We start from the raw sequence: 7,902 nt of genomic DNA, 5'->3' as shown, positions 1-7,902 counted from the left end.
GGGAAACTGTGAGGTGCAGCCCCTTGAAGGGGAGTGTGGTGGTTCCACAGTAGGCTATGGGTGGGGTTGCCATATCATCCTGAAACCCCAATGCTTAGTATATACCTGGAGGAACTGAGTATGGGGACATGAATGGCCATTTACACCCTGGTGTTTATGGTGGTAGTGTTCCAGATTCACAATGAATGGAGGTGGCCTAAGGATACGATGACTGAGGAATGGAAGGGGGAACTGTGGCTTATATATACTGTGATCTACTGAGCAGTCTCAAGAAGGAATGAAGTTGTAAGGCATACAGCTAGGTGAATGAACTTTAAAGACTGTATGTTGAATAAAATGTCAGAAACAAAAAGACAAATATTTCCATGCCTTGCTCATATGGACTAACTATAATAAAAAAACTCGGTGAACTGAAGTCAAGAGATGGGTTATCAGGTTGGTGCCTACTGTAAAGGATCCTAGAGTATATGCTGTTACAGCAGTCACCTATATTCAGGAGGTACAACTGTGATTTCTAAATTCTTAGATACTGGGCTGTTTGTATATAACCTGGTCTTTCCCAGAAATTTTGAGTATTTATGTGACATCTGAGACTCAGAATTAGAACTCTGAACCTGTGAAAGTCAACAGTATCCCACATCAGAACTCTTTGACTAGAGATGTGAATGAGGCTAGTCTGGATAGGACTGGGGTAGATCAGAAGACAGGGTAAAGGATGATATTGATCATATTTTAAAGCTTCAACTCCTGTGTGAGACCAAAAGGAGAGATGTTTAGTTGGTGCAAAATTTATATTTTGGGTAGTGCATAACCTAATTTAACTTGTTTGGCCAGTTTAATTGAACACCACAAGTACCTGGAATCTTGAATAGGGCGTGAGATTTAGTTGGATTGTCCAGGTTAGTGTGATACCCTGATATATCCTTGGGTAATCTGGGCAGTGAATAAAGAAGTATTTGCAAAGTCACTGCGCTGGTTTAAAAGGATGTATGCCCCCTAGAAAAGCCATGTTTTAATCAAAATCCCATTTCATAAAGGTAGAATAATCCCTATTCAGTACTGTATGTTTGAAACTGTAATTAGATCATCTCCCTGGATGATGTAATTTAGTTAAGAGTGGTTGTTAAACTGGGTAAGGTGACCATTTGGGTGAGTCTTGATCAGTTTATTGGATTCTTATTAAAGAGGAAACGTTTTGGAGAATGGGAGATTCAGAGAGAGCAGAGCAAAATGACATAGCCAAGAGAAGCAGAGTCCACAAACCAGCAACCTAAGAAGATGAAGAAGGAAAATGCCTCCCGGCGAGCTTCATGAAACTGGAACCCAGGAGAGAAGAAGCTAGCAGATGATGCCATGTTTACCATGTGCCCTTCCAGATGAGAGAGAAACTCTGACTCATGTTCCTTCTCACTTGAGAGAGAAACCCTGAACTTCACTGGACTTCTTGAACCAAGGTATCTTTCCCTGGATGCCTTTGATTGGACACTTCTAGAGACTTGTTTTAATTGGGAAATTTTCTCAGCCTTAAACTGTAAACCAGCAACTTATTAAATTCCCCTTTTTAAAAGCCATTCTGATTCTGGTATATTGCATTCCAGTGGCTAGCAAATTAGAACAGTCCCTTTGGGGGGTTGGAGAGAAAGGAGAAATATTCAACTTCCCCACTTGGAAAATTTCTGATTCTCATAAGCAGTGGGGACAACCAAATCAATAGGCTGAACCCTCAGTCTTGGGATGCATGCTATGAAATTTATTTTGGCAAAGGATAGGCTAAGCCTACTGTGTTAGTCAAGGTTCTCTAGAGAAACAGAACCAACAGGAGAGATCTGTAAATATGTGATTTCTAAAGATGTCTCATGCCTTTGAAATGGAAAAGTCCAAAATCCACAGGGCAGGCTGTGAAGCTGACAGCTCCGATGAAGGGTCTGGATGAACTCCACAGGAGAAGCTCACTGGCAGAAGAAACAGTAAAAGAGTCTTTCTTCTTCCTTAAAAGCCTTCACTTGATTGGATTATCTCTATGTGGGACACATGCCTTAGTTAACTGCAGATGTAATCAGCCACAGATGCAATCACTCACTGTTGATTTAACATACCAGTCTTCCAGTTTATCAACTAGCCATGAAATATCCTTGCAGCAATGGTGAGACCAGTGCTTTCCTGACCAGATAACTGAGCATAATCATTTGGCCAAGTGGACACCAAAACAAACCATCACAGTCCACCCCTTATCAGTTAGGCAGCTATACACATCACCTTGAAACACGCTTAATTTCCAAATAGAACACAATAACAGACATATGTTTTGCCTAACAGTACTCAGTTGCTCTACATACAACCAGAAATGCACTACATCTGTCCAGAATAGGGTGCAAGTCCTTAGATAACATTCACTCTTAAACATTGTACCCTATGACTTAAATACTATAACATGAACAATACAACTTATGTCACATAATTAGAAGAAATAAGATATTTGCTTATGTACAAATGCATAATCATAAAAAACAGGGGGGGCATATTCATAAAATCACAGCCCTTGTTTCTATAACTGGTCATGTGGTCATAGTTCATATTTAACATTACTTTCTTCTACTACTCATTCTATGTTCCCTTTACTCTCAGCAAGCTCTTCAACTAGCCATGGTTCTTTGCCAGGTGGGGTGACCCAAATCTTCATTCCTGATATTTGTGGGCCATTGATAGTCCTATCTGGATTGGGTTGTTGCAGTTTTCCATTCACTTTATCACAGGGCATGGTAGTACTAACAGACACCTTAGGAGATCTCCTGTTTTCCAGGAAAACTCTTTTCTACCTCCATTGTGTAGTTGTGGTCCTATTACTCCTTGATAGTCATGATCAACCAGTAAAATAATCCCCCTTCATACCTGTTGATTCACTGGCATGAGAAGCCCAAAGTGCCCAGGTGGCAATCTTAATTTCCAGTTAAATGGAACCATAATTGTGTCTCCTGTAAGGAGCCCCCCTCCTTTTGGAACTAAGATGGGTATACCAGCAGAACTTAAGATTTCAGGGACAGGAAGTAAATATTTTCCTGATGGATCACTATGGGGTTAGTGAGTGATGTCACTCCCATTTCCTCCCCTTGATTCCTGGACCTGTGAATCCTGGCTATAGGAGAAACAGCGCCATAGAGTGGGCACTGATTCAGAGCATATACAGTCTCCTGGAGAACATTGCCCCAGCCCTGCAAAATATTGCCTCTTAGTTGACATTGCAATTGGGTTTTCAAAAAGCCATTCCACTGTTCTATCAACCCTGCTGCCTCTGGATGATAGGGAACATGCTAATATCATAGAATTCCATAGCATGTGCCTGTTCCCACACTTCATTTACTGTGAAGTCTGTTTCTTGATTAAAATCAATGCTGTGTGGAAATGCCATGACAGTGGATAAGGCATTCTGTAAATTCACGTATGGTAGTTTTTGCAGAAACATTGCACACAGGGAATGCAAACCCATATCCAATGTATGTGTCCATTTCAGTTAAAACAAATTGCTGCCCCTTCCATGATGGAAATGGTCCAATGTAATCAACCTGCCACCAGATAGCAAGCTGATCACCTCAGGGAATGGTGCCATACCAGAGACTGAGTGGGGGTCTCTGCTGTTGGCAGATTGGGCATTCAACAGTAGCCATAGCCAGGTTGGTCTTGGTGGATCATATGATCTGCTGGATCATGTGGCCTAATTGGCAGAGCAGCTTGTACAGCAGCCTGGACTTGTTGCAGAGCCTCCTGTTGTTCTGGTCCCCACTCAAAATTAGCAGCATTTCTGGTCACTGGGTAAATGGGCTGGAGCAGCACACCCAAATGAGGAATATGTTGTCTCCAAAATCCAAAGAGACCAACTAGGCATTGTGATACTTTTTTGGTTGTAGAAGAGGCCAGATGCAACAGCTTATCCTTCACCTTAGAAGGAATATTTTGACATGCCCCACACCACTGGACACCTAGAAATTTCACTGAGGTGAAAGTCCCCTGTATTTTTGTTAGATCTATCTCCCATCTCCTGACCTGCAAATGCTTTACCAATAAGTCTACAGTAGTTGCTACTACTTGCTCACTAGGTCCAATCAGCATGATATCAATTTAATGGACCAATGTGATATTTTGTGGGAGAGAAATGATCAAGGTTCCTGTGGACAAGATTGTGACATAGGGCTAGAGAATTTATATACCCGAGACAGGACAGTGAAGGTATACTGCTGACCTTGCCAGCTGAATGCAAACTGTTTCTGGAGGTCCTTACTGACAGTTATTGAGAAAAAAGCATTTACCAGATCAATAGTTGCATACCAGGTACCACACAATGTATTGGTTTGCTCAAGCAATGATATCTGAAACAGCACCTGCAATTGGAGTCATCACCCAGTTAAGTTTACAATAATCCACTGTCATCCTTCAAGGCCCATCTGTTTTCTTCACAGGCAAAATAGGAGAGTTGAATGGGGATGTGGTGGGAATCACCATCCTTGCATCCTTCAAGTCCTTAAGAGTGGAACTAACCTCTGCAGTCCCTCTAGGAATATGATATTGTTTCTGATTCATTATTGTGCTGGGTAGGGTATTCTACTGGCTTCCACTTGGCCCTCCCTACCGTAATAACTTTCACTCCACATGTCAGAGAACCTTTGTGGGGATTATGCCAGTTGCTGAGTATGTCAATTCCAATTATGCATTCTGGAACTGGGGAAATGACCACAGAATGGGTCCGGGGACTCACTGGACACACTATGAGATGGACCTGAGCTAAAACTCCATAGATTACCCAAACTTCATAAACCTCTACTCTGACTGATGGAACACAGTGATGTTTTGTGTTTCCTGGAATTAGTGTCACTTCTGAGCCATGTCAAATAATCCCTAAAATATCTGATCATTTCCTTTTTCCCAGTGAGCAGTAACCCTAATAAAAGGCTGTAGGTCTCCTTGGGGAGGAAAGGTAGCAATACAATTTTTGGGCAATGTAAAAGTGTTCTTTCACAAAGGTACCTGGCCCTTCCCTCATTCAAGGGACTCTGGGAATGTAAACTGTTTCATGTCTGGGAATTGATTAAGGGACTGTTTTGTAATTCAAGTTAGGCTTTGTTCCTTTGACCTAGACTTCTTCTGCTTATATGTTCAAACAAGAATTTAGTAAACTGCCTATCTATTTTACATCTAGGTATCCCATGATCTACTATCCAATGCCACAAGTCTCTGTGAGTCAGATTATTTTGACTGCTGCTTTAAGTCTGCTGTCCATTATGGTGGCCACACCCACCTTGTCTATGGTGATTAACTGTGGCCACATGGCTTCTGCCAACTTGGGATATGATAATCCCCATTGTGTTTAAGGATTTCAATTTCTAATATTCACCATGCTTGATGAACAATTGAATGAAGATGGCATCCCATGATGCGACCAGTAATATTTGCATTGAGATCTGTATGCCTTCCCATGTGACAGAGAAAAAATAACTGCCTTTCCTCTGAGGAACTTTAAGTTTGTAACTAAATAAATACCCTTTATAAAAGCCAGTCCATTTCTGGTATATTCAGAGAGTTTTTGCAAACTAAAACAATACCCTGTAGGCGAGTTCAGAGATTTCAATTTCTAATATTTACCATGCTTGATGAACAATTGAATGAAGATGGCATCCGTTGATGCTACCAGTAATATTTGCATTGAGATCTGTGTGCCAGGCACTTTGCATACATATTCATTTAATCCTCCTGAGACAGCTCTTAGCTTTTATTATTCCCATTTTACAGATGAGGTGCTGAGGTTCAGAGATTCATATAATATACTCAAGGTCATAGAACTAAAAAGTCCCCACTGTTTTGATTTCACCAGCGGGCATCAGATACCTGATCTGTTTATGGTCAACTAATTTGTTGACCATTGAAAGTTTTAAATTTCTGATTCAGTTTAATAATTTGAAGAGAGCAGCCATTGCTGGTGCTCTGTCTAGATCCCCCCCCAAATCCCTTTTACTGTTTCTGTGTTCTCCTTTCCCAGCTTCAGTGAGCCTTTGCTTTGGTATTAGTTTTCTTTTGCTGCTGTTTACAAATTACCATAAATGAAATAATTTTCAACAGCACGGATTTATTATCTTACAGTTCTGGAAGTCAAAAGTCCAAAATGAATCTCATGGGACTAAAACCAAACTGTCAACAGAGGTACATTCCTTTTGTAGGCTTGAGGAAAGAAACCATTCCCTGACTTTCCCAGCTTCTGGAGTCTGCCTGTATTCCTTGGTTTGTGGCCTGCTTACATCTTCAAAGCCAGCAATTGCATCACTACAACCTCTGCTTCTATAGTCACGTCTCCTATTCTGACTTTTCTGATTCACTTTTTCACTTATAAAGACATTTGTGACTATATTCCATCCATCCAGATAATCTCTTTACCTCAAGATCTTAATTACCTCTGCAGTCCCTTTTGCCATCAAGGTATGGTATTCACAGTTGCCAAGGATTAAGACATAGACACGAGGAAGGAGGGGAGGCATTACTCTGCCACCGCCTTCATGGCTCCAACTCTTTCTATCTCCCAAGGATTGCCCTTGGACTATGGGAGCCACTTTACCTACAAGCACAGTCCTCTGGAAGTGCCTTTTAGGGATTACAAACTGCCCTGGTTGCTCAAGACTTGCTAAGGGTACTTGATTTTCAGTGCTAAAGCCAGGATAGTCCTTGGCAAACCAGAGCAGTTGGTCATCCTTTTCCAAAACAGATCTTAGCCAATGAATGACAGTGCCAGAGTATAAAAGCTCAGCTACCTTACCTCAAGATTGGACAAACCTCTAGGCACAATTTATACTCCAGAGTCCTCCTTCAGGATTAAGCTGATGCTGCTGACTTTGCCTAAAATTATACCCTTGCATGACTTCTCCTCTTTCCTTGTCCTGCTTCCCCACTTTCTTGCCAAATTCTCCTGGAGGCAATTATTTTAACAGATCATTTGAGCACAAATCTTCATCTCAAGGCCTGCTTCTGACATGCATAAAAAGAGGGGGCATAGTATCCTTGTTTTCATTTATTCAACAGATATTATTGAACTAATATAATGTATCAGGCACTGAACTGGAGATGAAAAGTCAAAAGACAATCCAAGAACTCAGGAAGCTCACAAAAAAGTAAATGGAGACAAGTGGGTAGAATCAATGTGATAAGCACTGAGAGACATTCAAAGATACTCAAAGGATACCATAGAAAAGTAAAGAAAGGGGCACTGACTACAAGGGGAGAGGAATAAGCAAGGATCCTGGACTTTGTTTTGAAAGCCACTAAAGCAGGCACACATTTCAACTAATTTTTGCAAGTCAGATTGTATGTCTACCTAACGGCCTACCAAAGTGAACCTTCTAAAATGAAAATCTAATTGTGCCACTTCTCTGCTCAGTACATTCTAGAATGATCACTCCTCTAATAGGACCCCCCATTTAATCCAAAGGATTGCTTCACTCATGTTCACTTTTCTTTGTTGTTTTACAAAAGTAAAAGATGAAAATGTATAAACCCACAAAAAGAAAGTGAACAGAAGTAGAGACAGCAGTCTAGGGAATATTAACAAATTGTTGGAAGATGAAAATTGTTATATGAGGGGTAACTGAGTTGGTAGACCAAAGGGAGATACCAGGTAAGGTTCCTTCAGAGGAAGATACTAGAAGCAGGGAAATGCTTGGCAGTCTGTGTACATATTTATAATCTAGACTTCTATCCTCTGCAAGGAGAGAAGGGTTTGGTCTCTGAGGGAATTGAAATTTCAGAATTCAAGACCACAAGCATAGAAAAGGGTCAGAATTTTTAAAAAAGTCTATTATGAAAACCTGGGGTCCCTTTTCAGTCATCCCACAAACATGCATTCCTTCCCAATGATATCAACTATATACC

The sequence above is a fragment of the Tamandua tetradactyla genome, chromosome 15 (assembly GCF_023851605.1).
Source record: "Tamandua tetradactyla isolate mTamTet1 chromosome 15, mTamTet1.pri, whole genome shotgun sequence".
Classification (NCBI taxonomy): domain Eukaryota; kingdom Metazoa; phylum Chordata; class Mammalia; order Pilosa; family Myrmecophagidae; genus Tamandua; species Tamandua tetradactyla.
The sequence above is the reverse complement of the archived record's forward strand: the minus strand, read 5'-3'. Positions refer to the sequence as shown.